The sequence below is a fragment of the Hemicordylus capensis genome, chromosome 6 (assembly GCF_027244095.1).
Source record: "Hemicordylus capensis ecotype Gifberg chromosome 6, rHemCap1.1.pri, whole genome shotgun sequence".
NCBI classification, from domain to species: domain Eukaryota; kingdom Metazoa; phylum Chordata; class Lepidosauria; order Squamata; family Cordylidae; genus Hemicordylus; species Hemicordylus capensis.
The window spans coordinates 69501998-69521715 of NC_069662.1; the positions used below are offsets into that span (position 1 = coordinate 69501998).

A 19718-nucleotide genomic window follows, 5' to 3' on the forward strand; every position below is an offset into this window, starting at 1 on the left:
GTGCAGTTCCAAAAGACCTTGAAGGAGCACCTCAACACCATAGGGGCCACAGAAATCACCATCAGCCAATTACAAAAAGCAGCTTTACTGGGAACAGCCTATATTCTGCGACGATATCTATAACAGCAACAACATTGACAATAAAATCCAGCCATCCCAGGTCCTTGGGAAGGACTTGATGTCTGGATAAAACAAACCAGTCAATAACACCTGTCTGACTGTGTAAACAACAACAATAAAATAAACCTGGTGTAGCTTCCTGTGTGCTTTGAAATCAGATTAGTTGCAGATATGTACTTGTCTAAATTGCTTTATTGTCATGGCTTGGCTTTCCTAGTTAAACCTTTGGCACGGTAACTAACATGGTAATTCTTATGCTTTTCTTTATGAGGAAGACCAGGTGAGTGCCGGAATCCCAGCAGTCACTATGCAGGATGCCAGGCTGGGTGTCCCTGCTCATGGCAGCTTGCCGGTGCCAGCAGTACCACGAGTGACAATTTTTAAAATGAGCCTCTCACCGCCACCGCCCTCACACTGCCCTCACTGGCTGCCACTACACTACTGAGCTAGATTGGCCAATGGTATGACTCAGTGAGGCTGTTCTCATGCACAGCCTAACCCAGGCTAGGGATGCCCAGCCTGGGTTAGGTTGTGCATGAGAACCACCAGGATTGGGCGCAATCCTCGTGGGCCAGCAGTGCCTCGCCCCACTTTGGAGCCCAGCTGTTGCCTGGCTGAACACCAGGCTACTGGATTGTGTGTTCGCTGAGGCTATGTTTAGCTGCAGCAGACCCAGAAGGGCTCCTGGGGAAATCCTCCAATGCAGTGCTCATGTCGAGCGGTGCATTGTGGGATCCCCAGAGGCCGGGATGCATCTTCCTGGAGGCCAGGATGTGTCGTCCTGGCCTCCGAACTGCATGCTGCAGGCACACAGTGCTGCTCACCTGGGAGTGTGGTTTACGCTCCCAGCAACTGGACTCCTTCGTCTGGGGGGAGGGGGAGTATAACAAGCCTCTCCCCGCCGCCCTGCCCACCTGGTCATGTGAACGACCTCAGTATAAGTCAGCTTTCTGTGTTCTTAAGGTCATTATGTGGTGAATAACCACACTAGATTCAAACTTTGTCGGATTAGGATCAAACTATCCTTAATTTCTTATAACACAACCCCCATAATTCTTGCATTGATTTAAGTGGGGGTGGTGGTTGTTGGGGTGGGTATGGGGCATGGCTGCCAGAGTGAGTATGGGTATGGGGACTGCCTGCTGTCCCTGGAGCAGGGGTGGTTTGGGGGCAAAAATATGTCGGGGGGGGGAGTTTCGGCAGTGCCACGAGGAGAGAGGCCCCACAATCTTATTTCGCAGTACGTTCCAAAATCTCTTCATCCGGCCCTGAAGTGTCTCTCATCATTTGAAACCTCACTGGACAATTTGGTGTGGTGGCAGAAAAGGAAGATTTCTTTGCTAACATCACCACCAGAGAGTAGGCTCTAGCCACCATAAAGCAGAACTCTAGTTTATATTTGTCTGGATTTGTCACAACTGTTTCTTCACCGTAGCTCTAGCCATTGTACTTACCATAACCCTGAAGTCCCCAGAAAACCAGGGAGCTGAACAGGCCACCAAGCAGGAGTGCAGTGGAGTGACACCCACCTGGGCAGCATAACCCTTGCATGCAGATGCTGCACAGGTTAGGTTAGATGGCCCAGTTGAAATGAGATATGCTGCACATGTCTGCATAGGGAAATTTTTCTTGCCTATCCAACATCACAGTTAAAGCTTTTCTGTATACAAAAGGAGTGCCAGGCCACAGTGCAGAAAAATGCTTTGCCTTTCAGTCTAAGCTTTTGTCAATTTGCTTGATCTTTTGTCTGAACTTTTCTTGTTGCAAGATGTAGTCATTTAGTATTTGTTAAACTGGAACATGATCCATTCCTTTGCATCTCTCTTCCCTTCCTGCCCCTCTGCAGCTGGCCCTTGACTGCAGCACACCAGCCATTATTTTTAGCAAGAGATCCCTACATGTCTCAGCCAGCCACGGCGCTCCTCTGCATGGCCTCAGCAGCCAAAAGATTACTCATGCTCCATTTCCCTTTTTCCACACTGCCTATTATTATACTGGCACTACTGTGCCAGTATAGTTAACATGAGTTGTTTCAACGTTCAGCCATTATAAGCCCTGAACTTTTTTTAAAAAATTGTCAAATCTGCCTGACCATATGCAGACATTAACTAGGTGACAAGAGACACAACTCCTCCAAATGTGGTCCAAATCCATTTAAAAAACGGAGCTGCAGCACTTCAAATACCAACTCTTAAAATGGAAGATTTCACATATTTTTTATGCTTTTTTGCCATCAGATAACATATTAAAATATTTTTAATGTCTGAATGTAGCTGTTTGATAAAGAGAGTCTAGGACCATTCTGACACTTCTAAACTATCATACTCTTCCCCCTTTCTTTCCTTTTATGGACTTTTCTCCCTCAGTTGTGGCAGTGAGGTAGCAAAGGGCCTTGTGAAGGCATACATGGTGGTGGCCGACTGCCTTTGAACATGAACTTTCTACATCAGAGATATACTGCCTATGAATATGGAGGCTCCATATAAGCTGTAAAGACTTTGTACAGTCTTGTATGTTTTACTGATTTAGAAATGAGGCTCACACTTTGTCTTGGTCTCTCAGCTTGAGATTGGGCTGGAGAGGGATGTATCCAGGCATAAATTTCCCCAGTTGCTTGCTAGAGGTGGCCCTGATGAATTTCTGTCTGAAGAAGGCAAAAATTCTGGCACAGTTTCCCCCAAAATGCCACTTGTATAGTAAATGTCCAATCAGCAATTCAAGAGCTCCCCAATCCAACCACAATAACTTCCTACAAATACTGAAGCTGTTCTCATGGCAGCCTAGCCTGTGCTAGGCTGCTTATGTTGGGATCCACACGGATCCTAACACTCTCCCACCCAGCCTAACCCCACTCTCAAATCCGGCTCTTAGCTGAGGTCAAGGAAGCAAGCACTCCCTTAACCCAAATGCCAGACTCGTGTGTTTCCTTGGGCTCCATGGAGCTTGTGGAGACACAAAGATGGGTGCCTAAAGTGCCTGATGGGGGAATCCGCCAAGGCACCGCACCACACTTGTCACACAGTGCTTTGTGGGACACTCAGGGGCCGGGAAAACAAGTCCCTTGCTCTGTTGTTCTGTGCTTCTGGGATGAACAGTGAGTAGTCATCCTCACTGCTCCAGCAGTGCGGGCCATGTGGGTGCACAGCTCATGCACCGCAGCAGCAAAGAGGAATCGTCTGGTGGAAGGTAGGTTGAACCCTGTCTTCCCACTTGCCTGCCCGCGCACATGGTCATGTGAATAGCTCCACTATATTACATATACTACAATTACTTTAATGGGGTTTGGAATCTTTTCCTATGAGTAGAACTCACCCTATGTGAGTAGACCTCATCCACTTACTCATGAGAACCTTGTATCTTGCTTGTGAGTAGACAGTTTACCTTATTTGTGAGTAGGCCTTCCATTCGTACTTGCCAATAGACCCTCAACCTTATGAGCAGACCAGAACTTACATGTAGGTAGCCCCTCAGCCTTATTTGTGGGTAGGCATAACAGCCTTACAAGTAGACATCACATCTTGTGAGTAGGCTATTAGCCTTCCTGACAAGTTGACTCTCAAAATTATTTGTATTTTTCTTTTGCGCACGCGCCACAATGCACACATGTGTGCTTGTATTACTGCTTCTACAAGAAGGCAACGACGGGGGCAGGGGCGGCAGGGAGGAACGCTGCCGCCCTGAAAACTTCAATTTAAAACACAGCGCCGGAGGGGGAAGAGCGGCGGGAGGGGTAGGTTTTACCCCCCCCGCCCTTAAAGGTAGACCCCCCCTCAGTGCTGGACCTCCGGACCGGTCCATTTCTGAACCGGTTCGGAGGCCTCCAACATGGGCTCGAACTGGTTCGTGCACACCCCTAGTCTACTTGTGAGTGAGGATGCAAGGTCTACCCAGGAGTGAGGTTGCCTGTCTACTGGTGAATAGGAATAGAAGGTACATACATGTAAGGATGCGGTCTACTCGCAACCAAGGATGCAAGTTTTTCTCAGGAGTAAGGTTATGGGTCTACTCAGAAGTAAGGACATCGGTATACTTGTGAGTAAGGTGGGATCTGATGTTTGGGGTTTTTGTTGTTTGACAGTTTGGTATGTTAAATATCTGATGACTACACAGTTTTAAGTTTTGTTCTTGTGAGCTGCCTTTAGTCAAAAAGCCGGGGTAGAAAGGTACATCTGGATGTAAGATGCACAAAGGGAGAAATTCCACCCTGATGAGTTATAACCCATAATGCCCACTTTTCCACCTGGGTCATAGGCTATATAGTTAGCTTGCTATATAGCTGGTTTTTAGATTATACTTCCTCAAAAACTGCCAGTATACCAGGAAACGAACAAGAGAGTGTTAGTATCCAGAGAAAACAGAGCCAGGGAACAGAGTGTTCAACTTAGACCAAGGAGACCCAATTCAAATTCCTTCTCAGCCATTATACTTCCTGGTTGGCCTGGGCCCATCACTCACTTAATGCCTAGGCTTGTTAACTAACCTCAGTTATAACGTAAACTCTAACAAACTGCACTTCCCTGCGTTTGGCTATACTCTTCTGGTGTATGGAGGAGTGGAAGCATGAGTGCACAAATTCAAGGCTTGGCACAGCTCATTCTGATAGTGCTAAACCTTCATCTGAACTGGGCCGCTGTCTGATGTTTGAAATGTCATTTCAAAAGGAGCAAACTTGCCACAGGTAAGATGTGGAAAGGCATTCGCATTGCACAACAGTAGCTGAATAACTGCAGAGTGTGAAATTTTAACGAGAGAGTTGATTCCGTTCCAATGCTGGTGAAAATCAAGTGATGCCTTTGTGACCACAGAGAACAGGCCAGCTTTTATAAGCAAACTACAATGATTTCTTGTTTTCCTGTGATCAAGCTATATTCCTGCATTAATGTGCCATGCAACTCTGTGTTGAACAAAAGCATCTCTGTCCAAGATTAGATTATTATTCTTTTTTAAAAAAAATCACATCAAGTGACCCATTCTATGCAAAAGTGTGTTACACAGTTAGAATTCCAAAGGGACTAAACATACTGAAAACACTGCAAGTTTGATGCAAATAAAATAAATAAATAAATAAATAAAATAAACTGTGCTGTCTACCGATGCACAAAAGGACAGAACTGAAAGGTAGCTTTCTTCAGAACAGTGTTTTTGCTTATTTTGTACATGTACATATAGGGCAGTTGTAATTATTAATAAAACTACTGTACACTACTACATAAGTTGGCACACTTTACCTTTACCTTTACACTACATAGTATGTAATGCAAAGTAGCATTTAGCAATGCAGTGTCAATCACAACAGAAAAGATACTTGTTGTTATTATTTTTATTGAATGCAGGGAGGACTAGTGCTTCATTGGAGAACTGAACTTTGGAAGCAAATTCTCTTGTACAATGAATAAAACAGCAAAAAAGGAAGAACAAGTTTTGGCTGTTCAACTTTGTGTATTTTAGCATAAACTGGTAGTAATTTGTCTGGCATCTCAATTTTAAATCATGAGTACCAGCATATCTCCTGCAATAGCATTGTACTCATTCCACTCTGGGAGAGTAATGCCATTCTTTGTGATATTCTCTGTTGCAGCGCTTGGTATTCTCTCCTAAGCACTGATTTGCTAGGTGCGCCACTACAGACTGGCCCATTGGTGATCAATGGTAATAGCAAGCAATTCTCATCAACATCATTATCATCATTTATTTTATTTTAATTTTATTTTTACATTTATATCCCACTCTTCTTCCAAGGAGCCCAGAGCAGTGTACTACATACTTGAGTTTCTCCTCACAACAACCCTGTGAAGTAGGTTAGGCTGAGAGAGAAGTGACTGGCCCAGAGTCACCCAGCTAGTATCATGGCTGAATGGGGATTTGAACTCGGGTCTCCTAGTCCAGCACTCTAACCACTACACCATGCTGGTTATCAAATAGTAGTAAACTGCTTTGAGAACTTAGTTGTTGTTGAAAAGCAGTATATAAATATTCTTAAGAATAGTAAAGAAAGTAGAACATATTTTTGCATGCCATCTTTGGCCTCTCCAGATAGGGACAGGAAAGTCTGAAATGCTGGAGAGCCACTGCCAGTCAGTGCATATACTGATTTTGATGGACCAGTATTTTGATGGACCACTGATTTTGATGGACCAGATTTTGATGGACCAGTACTGATTTTGATGGACCAGATTTTGATGGACCAGTACTGATTTTGATGGGCCAGTTTTTGATGGACCAGATTCAGTATAAAGTAGTTTCCTAAGTTCATAATATGCTATAATCCTCACATCAACATTTTAAGGTAGACAAACAGTATTATCCCCTTATATAGGACAGCTTTATCATTTGGGGTACCATGTTCTAAGGGTGGCATTAACTGGGCAGAACACAACTATAAAGCTATGTAAGAAGTGCAGTGATAACATACATTTGGGCATATACGCTTAATGTAGCAGGCACATTTGCCAAATTAGAAACTGAATTTCTGTTTCAAGCACATGGGAAACATACATATTTTGTTCACAAAACTGTTTTCATTGAACATCATGTTGGAAACCCTAAAAGTATTTTAATCTTTACACAAATGTAACCAGCACAAATTATTAGTGAATTGGTTTTTTATTCTTCCCCGTCCTGTTTGTTTTTTTGCGGGAGTTTGCTGTATTTACTTTTTTAAAATTTTGCATTGTAATTTTTTTTCTTGCTGCTTGGGCACCTAGGCCTGAGGGGAAAAGCAGGATATAAGTGTTTTAAAACAAATACCTGGAAACTTGGGAAAGACTTCATTTTATATGAATCGAACTACTTATCCATGACATACTGGACATGCAAAAGTGAACATTCTGGCAGATCTCAAACTTTATAAAGGCTTTGTTTGTAGCCCCCCTTTCCACACTTCAATATAGTGAGATCGTTACGACAGGTGGGCGGGTGGGAAGGCTGGGTAAACTCACCTTCCCCCCCCCCAAGTGAGTGATTGTTTTGGGAGTGCGGACGCCTGGGCTTCCCTAGCCTCGATTAGGCTGCACATGAGAACAGCCTCAGTATAAAGTTATGTGATGAGAGAACTTGGTGTCAAAATGACTGTTAGCAGTGTGCAGACTTTAGATCAAGCAAATTAAGTCATTCCAGTTTGGTCTTTGGATCTCCCCAGCTATGTGCTGCCAGTGCATGGCTGACCTGTGAGATGATACCACTTGATCAAGTCTAGTGCACATCACCACATAGTTATGTGCTACTAATGTGGGGAATTATGCTGTTGCTTGCATTGCTTAAAGTCTGGGGCATCCACTTTTTATGAACAAAGAAACATATTCAAAATTGAGCATGTCTGACAGGAATTGATTCTTGCCGCTTCACTTTTTGAGCCTAAAAGCTATGGCATTAATTAAAAAGTGAAAACTACTATGGAGGAATCATTTTGAATGTCACTAGACTTAGCGGAAAATTGGGTGAACACATACAGTACAATCCTAGATGTGTTTATTCAGAAGTAAATCCCACTGAGTTCAGTGGGGCTTAGTCCCAAAAGCATGTGCAAAGGATTGCAATCTTGGACTTGCCCAAACTTTTAATATTCATTCTCAATCTATTCAGTATCACTGTAGAATCTTCCTGAAAAATGTAGAAAGCCCATATTACAATTATTATATTTTCTGATAGCACAGAAAAAGAATCCTAAACTACACATGCAAGAAGAATTGTTCATAATTAATAGCACAAATGGCTTATATTATAGCAAGTATAAAGTAAAGTAATGTGCGCTGTCAAGTCGATTTCAACTCCTGGCGACCACAGGGCCCTGTGGTTTTCTTTGGTAGAATACAGGAGGGGTTTACCATTGCCTCCTCCCGTGCAGTATGAGATGATGCCCTTCAGCACCTTCCTATATCGCTGCTACCCAGTATACTACCAGCAGGAATTCGAATCGTCAACTTTCTGCTTGTTAGTCAAGCATTTCCCTGCTGTGTCACTTAAGGTGACATAGCAAGTATATTTTAATTTAAATATTTTATGTAATAAATAATTACAAAGTTATAGGGTATTTTAACATTGTGCAGATGTGCATAATATTGTATTTTGTTTATAGAGAGTGCATGGTGGCTTAGTATTACTGAAATGCCAAAACTGTTTCTTTTGTGCATATGAAAAACAAAAGGACTCAGTACCTCATTAAATTGTATTGTGAGTTGCTCGAGCAACAGGCTCTTATCTAATATTTCATTTTATTTGTTTGTTTGTTTATTTAGATGGTATAATGATGAAGAGATACGCATCTTCCAAATTCAGAATCTTCTTTTTCAAAGACCTCTTTAAATGCATAAATAAAACATAAAAACAGATGTTCAAAGATAGCAAACGTTTTGATGTGACACATCAGTTTCAGTGCTTTACAGTAGTAGCGAAACACTCTCTTAAATACTATAACTCAACATCATGACTCAGAAAAACTGACAGCAATCAGCCAATCCTGTTACAGTGCCAATGTCAACCAATCCTGTTACCGGGGCGGAGCCGCCATTGAGCAGATGGGTTCAAAGAACCTGGGCCGCTACCAATCAGGGGCCATGCCTGCCGTCCCAGCCATGCCCCCTGTGTCTGATGCCAGATGCAGGGGACCAGAGGCGTAACTAGGGAAAATGGCGCCCGGGGCAAGCACTGAAATGGCGCCCCCCGCGCCCCCCCGCGCCACAACATACTACATTATACGTAGGTTTTTCCTCACAAGCGCCCACCGCCGCCGCCAAGCCAGGCCACTGACTGGCCACCAGGCGCCAGCAAAGCAATGGGGGGGGCGCGGGCGGCGCAGAAGGGACCGCTCGTGGGGGATGGGCTGCCGATGCGCTCCCTTGACTGCTGCAGCGCTGCTGCACTGAGCAGGAAACATTTGTATTAACAAAAAAATTTTAAAAAAGTTTTGTCATGTCGGCGCCCCCCATGTGACCAGAAAAGATGGCGCCCGGGGCACGTGCCCCCCCTGCCCCCCTATAGTTACGCCTCTGCAGGGGACATGGCGGGGGGCATCGGTGGGAGGAACACGGGCTACCAGCTGGCTTCTTTTGCCAGTGCCTGTTAGACCCCCCCCCAAAAAAATTATTTATTTATTTATTTAGAAATTATGTCCTGCTTTATATCCCCAAGAGCCTCCCAGTGGCTTATAGATAATCCTCACAATGAATTCCTATTAATGGCTAGTATGAAGAACAGAAACAGTGCTGTATTCATATAGTATTAAGATCTCTCAGGCAGAGTTTCCTGCTGTAACTCAGTTTCCCTGAGAGTTGATCCAGTGGATACTGAACAGATGGAAATTGCTCAGCCCTTGATGGAGGCAAGTCTTTCCATGTAAGAATGCTTGCCATTCAAGAGACAGTAAGAATGTAAACGAGAAACCTTGGCAATTCATGACATTCACAGTGAGTGAGCTGCTGATCTAAGCTGCAGGTGTGCTCACTGCTTCTGTGCCCCTTTAAACCCCACTGGTGCAGCTTGTGAAGACGAGAAGCTTCTGTGGCTACTACGGAGTGCATGACCACACTTCTGTTGCTACTTCCCTTATTCCAAATGGGGGCAGCTGTGGAAATGTTATCAGCAGCTCAATGCACAGTATGTTTACTATCTTCTGGTTAGGAATGTGCATGAAATTTGCATGAATTGATTGGAATTCAAATTGAATTTGAATCTACTTGAAAACTCTGAATAGAGTGGAGATTCATTTGAATTCAGTGGTTTTGAATCGATTTGAATTTGATTCAAATTGATTTGTGTGAATTTTGTACACATCCCTACTTCTGGTTCATTCAGCAGAAAGTCCATAAAAATCATGATCACTCCTCCCATACCAAGGCAAGACAAAATCACTTTGAGGTTAATTTACGAGTCCGTTTGGTAAGATCTCATTTTGATAGGTAACCAATATCAGGATCTAAAAAACCAGTAAACAGCAGAGATGACTCAACAGGTTGTTGTTGCTACTTTTGTTATTTTTATTAAATTGATCAAATCCTCAATTCATGGATACTACCCATGACCTACCAGATTCTGCCAGGTTCTGTTCTTGTTCCACCCCCTTTTCCTACCCTACAGGAGAAGTATTTTTTTAAAATTATTATTAAATGTTGGTGAGCTACACCAAGTCATTCCGGGTCTAAGACTGCCAACAAGTTAGTGATAGACCTTATTAGTCCTACAACTTCCCATTGGGCTGGGGAATCAAAAAGAGTTCTACACTGCACTTACCCAACATCACAGCTGAGGTCTGCCGAGGCCTACATTTTCATTTGCTATTGTAACTGTCTTACTTTCCTTTGGTGCAAAGGGAGGACAGGTTGTGGTCAATTTAAAAAAAAAAAACATAGCTTGGTTAGCTCTGTTAGCTCTGCATTAGAATGGACTTTTCCTGGCTTCGTTTGACTAGAGTATTTTTTAAAAAAACAGATGGGATTGTTTCACATAACAAATAGCTTAGCACTTTTAAAAGAGAATTGTGTGATAAGCAAACAATGGGTAGCTCAGCTATGCCTGAGCAAGATTCTGTTTCAAACTCCGACCTGTGTTTAAAACTATTCTCTTGAAACCACAACAGGCTTGTCATCTCTTGCCAATGAACTCGGACTGGCATTCCAGAATTTAGAATCAGAGCTTTAAATAGAATTAGGCAGACCTTATTCCTCTACAGAAGTAATAATAGAGTTTAATGCAACTCCCTTTTAACAAGGCACTGAATTCACTGTACAGCTGGCCCCTGTTAGCTAAGCCCCTATTATCTATAACCTTGTGGTTGAAATGCAATGTTTTGTGTAACTGCAAATCATAGCCTTTGTCCATACATTCGGTCAGAGGTGCTGCTGATGTAGAATGGTGGTGGAGTGGTAGGAGCCCCTCCCACACACTACCCAGACAGCTTTCTGTGTGTAAATGCTCCCTGCTGCAATAAGAGCCTCCCCATCTCTGATAGCTTTTAAGAAGGCAGTTGATTTTAAGATTTTAAGACATAAGTTTTGGATAGATAGATAGATAGATAGATAGATAGATAGATAGATAGATAGATAGATAGATAGATAGACTAAATAAAATAAAATAAATAAAACAGGCTCTCTTATAACAATGATGTACAGATAAAGAATGATGATGGCTATAGTCATAATCCACCAGGAAGCTCTCCTGCCCCCATTGACATGAATGGGAGCTACAGACTGTTGTGGGGCTTGCACAAGGGAACTTCCTGGTGGAATGTGCACTGTGGGCCAGTTTGGATGCTTGTCGCCCAACCAGCCACACCAGTGCGTGCAATGAGGAGCAAGTGTGTTCACATTTCAACACATCGTCTGGTGCCCTTCTGTTGCATAGCCACATGGCATATGGAACATCCAAATTGTGCAATTCAAATGTTCTGCAACCCCACATGGCTTAGCACAGTGGCATCCTGGGTCAGAGAGATTCCGTGTGTGTGTCCGTACACACAGACACACACACGGTTGCATATGGGCAGCTGGTCAGGCAACAGTTGTGTCAACTAGCCCTATATCACTGGCTTCCTGAATTCTGAACGTTTTCTCCCAAAATGTCACAGCATATTTGTTTTATTTGGTAATTGGAATTTTATCTGTGTTGTCACTGAAACATTATCAAATAACTGTTGTTTGTTTTTATAGTGTGTTTTTAGTCGTTTTAATTTCTTAGCAGAGACTGGATATAAATGGACAGCAGTTTCTGATCTGGTTTCCTTTCAGTTATTGAACAGAAATGAAACTGCTTTAGAACATCCCTGGTGTGATTATCTTTCTCCCTTCTAGTTTCTCAAACTGCACATTATCACTGTAGTTTCTGAGGTAATTGATCATGCTCCTTGCCTCTCCTTAGTCTTCTTCCCTCCTTTCCTGTTCTGTAATATTTCAGATGCAATTGTGAATGAACACTGCATAATGAAATCTACTAAATGGACTAAATTTTATGTTGCAGACGTATTGGGGGAATTGAATCATAACTTGACAGACCATTTTCACTTAAATAATTGTGTATGACATGCGTTAATAATTTTTTGTGATATGCATTACTTCTGGTCTTTATTTCCTCTTCCAGCATCAACACAGCCTAGGGCCTGTGGTGCTGGCATGGGAAGGAAGCATGTCATTTTTGTACCCATCCATGTGTGTATGTGATCAGACTATGCAACAGCAACTGCCTAGCCTCAAAGGTGATGTTTGATTTACCTTTCAAGAGCCAGAGTCTCTTTCAAGCACAGTTGTGTAGAAGTTCAATATAGCACCAGAAACGTTGGTGGTATGTCAGAAATGTCCCAAAACATATTATTATATTATATTATTCAACAGATTTCTAGACCACCGAAAACCTACATCTCTGGGCAGTTCACAATAATACTTACTACACCTGCTTAAGTAATATGAACCTGCTTATACCTGCTTACTATATCTGCTTAAGTAATGTGGTGAATCTCTGAGAAGTTGCAATTTCTGTGTATTTCAGGTAGTAAAGTGAATTATATATTAGTCTGCTCATTTGAATAAGCACCTGATTGGATTCAGTGGCTATCATGATGGCCAGTCAAACACTGGCATTTGGGACCTGCTGGGAGTACTGAGCATGTAGAAGGTAATCCCAGAGGTGTTGCACAAGAGTGCACTTGTGCAACTACCTATAACAGCACATCCACAGTTCCACACTACTCCCATTTTTCCAGAAGGAGTAGTGTTGTGCAACTGCTTTTGTGCTCTGTTTTAGATAGTTTCACAAATGCTGCTGAGGCTACCTTCCACTTGTGCAATAGCCCTGGTGCAGTCCAAACCATGTTTCACTGCCATGTCAGAATATCGATTTTAACCTAGATTTGAATGGTGATGTAATTCATATCAGTCTGTTCCAATTTATATATATATATATATATATATATATATATATATATATATATATATATTTTGACCTCTTTATTTGCCTCCAGATTGTTTTGAAAGACTTCAACTCTCCATTAGTTAATTATGTTTTGTAGTATAAAACTGACATTACTTATACCTTGAACAATAAATTCATTCCTCAAAGGAAATGGGAGTTTCTTGACTCTGGAGAAAATGTCTACGCTAGAAATCCAAATATTTTTTATCCATTGAATGCTAAATATGAAGATTGCTGAGGGAATCTGACATATATTTCTCTAAGTGGATTATGAATTTGAGATCATACAATTCTCTGGGCAGCTGCTTTATCCGAATCCAGCCAGAGAAAACTATGGCATAGAATCAAGACATATTTTTTGCTAAATGTGCAATGTTTAGCTGATTAATCAGCTAGATTAACCTATTTAAAAACTATTCATCAGTTAATTGGAAACATATTTTTAATCAAGCAGCAAGTTAAAAATAACTGGCCAACATGATATACAGCAGTAAGTCAGTGGGAGAAGGGCTGCATATTTGCAAAGAGCCTTCAGCATCCCTGCGCTGAAGGCTTCTTGCTCAGCTGAGTGGGTAAAGATGGGGAGGGGAGTTATTTTTTAATCTCTCCTCCCTGCAAAGGATCTTTCTGCTTGCATAAATATGTTCCTGAAGGTCTGCCACAATTTCTAGTATGACAACTGACATAAACTGCAGATGGTAGACACCATCTCAGAAGAGGTATATTACCACTTTCACTCTGGAAAGTATGCCCTAGACATGGTGTCTAATGCAGTGCATGTTTGTAGGGATGTACACAAAGCATTTCGTGCACATCCAGGGGGGCGGAGAGCAATTACTTTAACTAGAGGAAGGCAAGTCTTACCTGCCTCTCTTTTTCCTCCACCGCTCCCGCTGACCCAGCATGACACTGTTTGTATTAAGCAGCCGGGCTGTCTGTTTGAAAAAGCCACACTCACACTGTTCCAGCTGCATCCCTTCCCTGTTTCCAGCACAGTATTTCCCCACTGCCTTTGGGCAGTGTCTGGAAGGAAATGGCATCTGAGCATGTGCGGACACCATCTAGAGTGATTAACTGATGTTCCTAAATCAGGTGAGCGTCCTAAATTTTGCTGATGTCCAATTGGTCCTCCTAAAAGAACTTTATTTTAGCATCTGAGAGTTCCTGGATTTGGGAGGATTTTGCTACTCCAGTCCTGCATATATAAAGCTCTGAGTTGAAACTGAATTTATTACAGGGTGAGGTGGAATTTATGTCTTGGTTGAAGAGTGATATATAAATATTCGTAGTAGCAGTAGTAATTACGTGACGCATTACAAAGTAGCATAAGTAAAGTCCCTGCCAGGGAGTTGGGAGCTCGTTGGTGGCCGAGGGATGAGGTCCTGCATGCAGTTTGCCTCCCCTGTGACTTTGAATTGCATGTGCATGCCCAAGCCATGCTCCCTGCATCTGATGACATCAGTCATAGGGGGCATCTGACATCAGACACAGGGGGAAGAAGACTACTGCCTGGGAGATGGTTACTCTAAAGCCCTTAATGACTTGGGTCCAGGGTACTTAAGAGAGCGACTTCTTTGTCATTAACCCTGCCGCCTATTAAGATCGTCTAGGGAGGTCCAGTTATGGTTGCCGCTGGCTCATTTGGTGGCAACTCAGGACCAGGCCTTCTCTGTGGCTGCCCAGGGGCTTTGGAATATGCTTCCTGTCCAATGAGAACATCTCAATTTCTGGTTGCTTTTAGGAAGACCCTCAAGACACACCTGTTTTCTCATGCTTTTAATTGAAATTAATTTTAAACTATTTAGTTGTTTTTATCCTGTGAAATTGTTTTAACTGTTTTTACTTTGTTTTATATTTTTTGTGTTTTAAATCGTGTATGCTGCCTATATATATATATACACATATCTCCCCGGTGTTATATAAATATGATAAATATAGCAATAGAGGATTTTATAAACATTCATTGATATTTGTTTTACATTTTACAAGTTTCAAAATACAGTGTTGCAAATATCCTTGATAGGATATTTGATCATTCATCAACCAACCAAATTTAAATACATTCACATATTACACAAGCCATAATTGCATATTGTCCAAATGACAAAGAAAACCTTTGAGATCTTGAAGGAAATGTAAGAAAACTTGAAATGTACTGATAAAAGCTACCACTCTTTATAAGGAGGAAAGGCCGTCTTTAATATTTTCTTTGTCATTCCCTATTACAGTAACATACTAGAACCAAATAGCCTCAAAAATAAATAGATATGCCTTTAATCTGCAGCTTCACTGATTAAAGTCTCCCCCCCACAAATCAATCTACCAATTAAACTAACATTTGCAGCCCTTATAGAGATTAAACTAATTGAGCTTGCTTATGTCATAGATTTCACTTATAGGAACAAAAGAAAACAGGAACGGTGCCCTGGCAATTTATTAAAAGGCAGGTCGCGACACATTTCGAGTAGAACTCTTTTTCAGGGGAAGAGATTCATAAAGCATGATGCAGAACTTCTCACCAGCTACTAGCTTTTAATAAACTGCCAGTGCACCATTCCTGGTTTCTTCTTTTGTTCCTGTTGGCGTGGTGCTTCCTCTGCCATGTGCTTCCTCAATAGATTTACTTATAAGTTCTCTGACAATGTACCCCTTATTTCTCTGACAATGTACCCCTTTGCAGCCTTTGCTTGGGCATTAAAGGGAACTCACTGAATTATTCATTTTTCTGTATCTAGCATAATCCATCTGAAAAATTCAGAATGATCAGAATTGCTTCTGAAATGTTTGGGATGTGGAGATAGAGATAGAGATTCCCTTTCTTTTTTTTCTTGTAGCCTTCCCCCTTTTGGCTCACCACCCTCTCCCTCTAGCTGCCCTTTTTCCTGATTTATCTGGATAAATGTCTCTGGTTATTCTTTATGCCATTGCAAATAAAATCATTTTCAGAAGCAGATGCTGAAAGGATCTGGCAAAATAATCCTTGAGGGCAGTCAACCATCTTCTGTTAGCTGATAGACTCATGGCACAAAGCAATGAAACAAAATGGTACATGCTGTAGAGAAAGTAATTAAATTATCATTCTATTGTTGTGGTACCATTTTTAAATTACTGAGAGTTTTTGGAGCTCATAATATTAATATTTTTGTTGAAAGAGTCTTCACCATGGGTCATTAGTATTTGGGCAGTAAGTGGGGAGGAGTTACGGATCATGTGTAACTGGAAAGACATATGCAATGTACAACAAGCAGTCTCTGTAATTCTGCCAAAAGAAGCTTTTGTTCCCTCAAGAGGATTGTAGCAAAACCCCATGAGGCTGTTCTCACAAGCACTGAGCTCTTACCCTGCCTAACCCCAATCCCAAGCCCTGCTCTTAGCCATGGTTAAGGGAGCAAGTGCTCCCTTAACCGGGCTGCTGGGACTGTGTGTCTCCTCAGGCTGCATACAACCCAAAGAGACGTAGAGATGGACACTAGAGGCAATCCCAGGGGCGTAACTATAATAAGGCAAGGGGAGACAGTTGTCTGGGGGCCCACTGGCTTGGGGGCCCCCCCAGAAGCAAGTCACATGACTGACTCCCTCAGCCACGCACCCACCCTGGCTTCCTTCAGTTGTATTCATCCTCCGAAATTGATGTGAGTGTTAAGACCTGGAGCTACCAGAACAACATGTCCTTCTCTAGTGCCATTAAATGACTTGCATCTTCCACAGTTTACAAAACCTTAAAAGAAATAACTTAGGATGATGTTCTATTGTGACACATAGGTTTATATACATATACATATCCGTGTGTGTGTGTGTGTGTGTGTGTGTGTGTGTGTGTGTGTGTGTAACACTATGCTTTTTTTGTTAAGACTATTCAGCCTCATTTAAGATTGCTTTACTTCATGAGCTGAGCTTCGGTGGGGGGGGGGGCGTATTTTAAAATCTTATCTCTGGGCCCACTCCAACCTTGCTACGCCCCTGGGCAATTCCATTAATGCACCACATTTACATAGTGGTGCATTGTGGGATATCTGGAGTCCGGGACATGTTGTCCTAGCCTCTGGAGCCCTACACTGCGTAGTGCAGTATGGATAATCTGGGAGTGCCATCTGTACTCCCAGCCACATTTCCGTGGCCATCTGGGGGGAAGGTGAGTTGGAGCAGCCTCCACCCACCACCAGTGTTCCCTCTAACAGGGATTCTCAGATGTTGTTGACTACAACTCCCATAATCCCCAAGCAAAAGCTATTGCAGCTGGGGATTCAGGGAGTGGTAGTCATCAACAACTGGAAATCCCTCTTAGAGGGAAGACTGCCCACCACCCACCTAGTTGTGTGAATGGTCCCAGTATGTCCTATTATTACATGAGCAATGGCATTTTTGAAATGGGGCTTTTCAGATTTCAAAACACCTAATCAACAAGCAGCAAATAAAACGAAAAAAGCACCGTGTTGTGCCTCAATACTGTACAATCTCCCTCCCCCACTAAATATCTAAAATAACTAAAGATAATAATGTGCTTCTGACAAAATTAAAGAAAAGCCAGGAAAGTTGTCGAGTCTAGAGGGGAAAGAATTATTATCTCCCTTTTATGTAAAACATGGACCCTATTTCACAGTGATGGACTTTTATAGAGGACCAACTGATGAGCTATAAGAGGACCCTCAGTGTTCGTTTGTTTTTGATACATGCTTAAGAGTCCCTCTGATGGGTCTGCTGCCATATCTGTATACCTATAATCCCAAAAACACATACTTAGAAGCAAGCTCCATTTATTTCAGGTGACCTATATCCCATTTCACACCTTTGCTAAACTGGATAAATTCAATGTGCTATGGAACCATCCCTCCATCTGCTTCCACACATTTGACGTCATATCCAGATGGTGCACATATAAGATCCTTATGGTTGGAGACCATGTTATATGTCAAGGGAAAGGGAATTCCAAAGAAACGAGGTTCTAAATGGCTTGGGGAGCATTTTCAAGGAAGATTCAGTGAGCAGGGGGAGTGTTAAGGAATCCCTTCTGCCCACCAATTCTCCCCTGCAAATGTCCCTGCCCTGCATCAACATTATGAGGCAAACACAGAGTTGAGAACCCTGTGTTTGTTTCAAATTGTGATGCTCCATCCTCAGGTGCCCCTATTTCTCAGTCTGAGCCACTCATCTGTAAGATGGTGATAAAAAATATCATTCTAAGCTACAGCATGGTTCTAAAGATGCCTGATGTAATGTATGTGAAGCATTTTGAACAGTTATAAGAAGTTTGAAATAAATAGGAAAATTTGTTTTATAGCTTAAGTGGCCTTTATTGTAAATATATATATTTACATTATTAATCAGAATGTATATCTTTGGTACAGTAGTTTTAGTACAGTAGTATGTTACAATATGGCTGCCATTACAGAGAGGACTATAAATCCTATTGTGTTTAGGGCCATAAAACCAATGTAGTTCCCCATAACTGAGCTGCCATGTGGTGCCATATTTGTTGTCAACCCAAGCTTCTTAGAATATTTCAGATTTGTCAGTAGCAAGTAAGACTGGAGAAAAATAAACTCTTTGAAAAGCATGGAAGTAGTATTGCTGCTCTTCCTCAGTTGTGTTTCCACTATAAATGCTTCTTTCTTTCCTAGTCTCTGGATGAATGCTGCCCCATCCCATCCAGGTCAGACCTCTCAGCTGTCATTAGTATTCCATGAGATATATTATTTTGTAAATAAGGAAAAGTCCACAGTTTGTCATCAGAAATTAAGAAACATCCTACTGCCACTTAGGCTTTTGGCCTTTGAGGGATTGAACTGAACAACCTCTGGGCTTCCTAGACAAAAACAAAGCCAGACAGTGCCCAGAATTTACAGTGGAAAACTGCTACTGATTTACTCCGATGTCTTTGAGATGTCTGCTGCTACTATTGCTGGCGGTGATGTCTGGTTAAGATCACGAGGAAGCCACGTGAAGAGGAAATAAAATCTGCTCTGCCAGACCAGAGAGAGAGAAGCAGCAGCAGCAATGAGAAAAGAGAGCAGAAACTAGCTGACTTCCACTGCATTTCAAAGGAACATTGTGCTGCTTTAATGTAAAATCCACGTTTTACATATGCATACATATTTGCATGCTCATGCTGGTCAAGGAGATATTTGTTAATATGCCCCCTTTTTTGCTATACAACTTGTACAATCTGTAAGTAATTTTACAACAAACATTTTTGTTAAAAGGCAGTCTAAAAGTATTGTAAATGGGTAAAGGGAGAGGTTATGACTTTTTCTTTCTTTCTGTGCTCAAATATTTTATAAAAACAAGCTTAGCTTAGCCATAAAAAGGAGCATTAAAGAGGAAGAATTGCACAAAAATGGCAGCCTTCTATCAAGTTTCCTCCTCCCTTTCCATGTTCTCTAGTTTATTTTATGTTGTGTCCTGGCATCATTACAATATATGTTTTCAAACCTCTGCCAGCAGCAAACAATGATATGGAGCAGGGTAAAACTTCATAATGATGTCAAGCCACAGGGATGGATTTTAAACTTGGTTTTAATTCCAATTCCAGTTTTTAGCTTAGTTTTAGCCCCTTTTTAATGCCTCCTTTTTGCCTATGTACAAACTACAAAATTTTTAATGCTATTTTATTGTGATTTATGGTTATTGTGAGCCATCACAAGCAGCACTATGCTGAAGGAGCATGATATAAATCTTTTTAAATAATAAAAAATAGTCAGAATCCC

General features: G+C 41.9%; 1 protein-coding gene across 16 annotated transcripts in view; it reads left to right on the forward strand.

Moving 5' to 3' along the window:
* LOC128329859 (poly(rC)-binding protein 3-like) overlaps nucleotides 1-19718 on the forward strand; it is a 469417-nt gene that overhangs the window by 381250 nt on the left and 68449 nt on the right. The gene's annotated exons all lie outside the window — the stretch shown is intronic.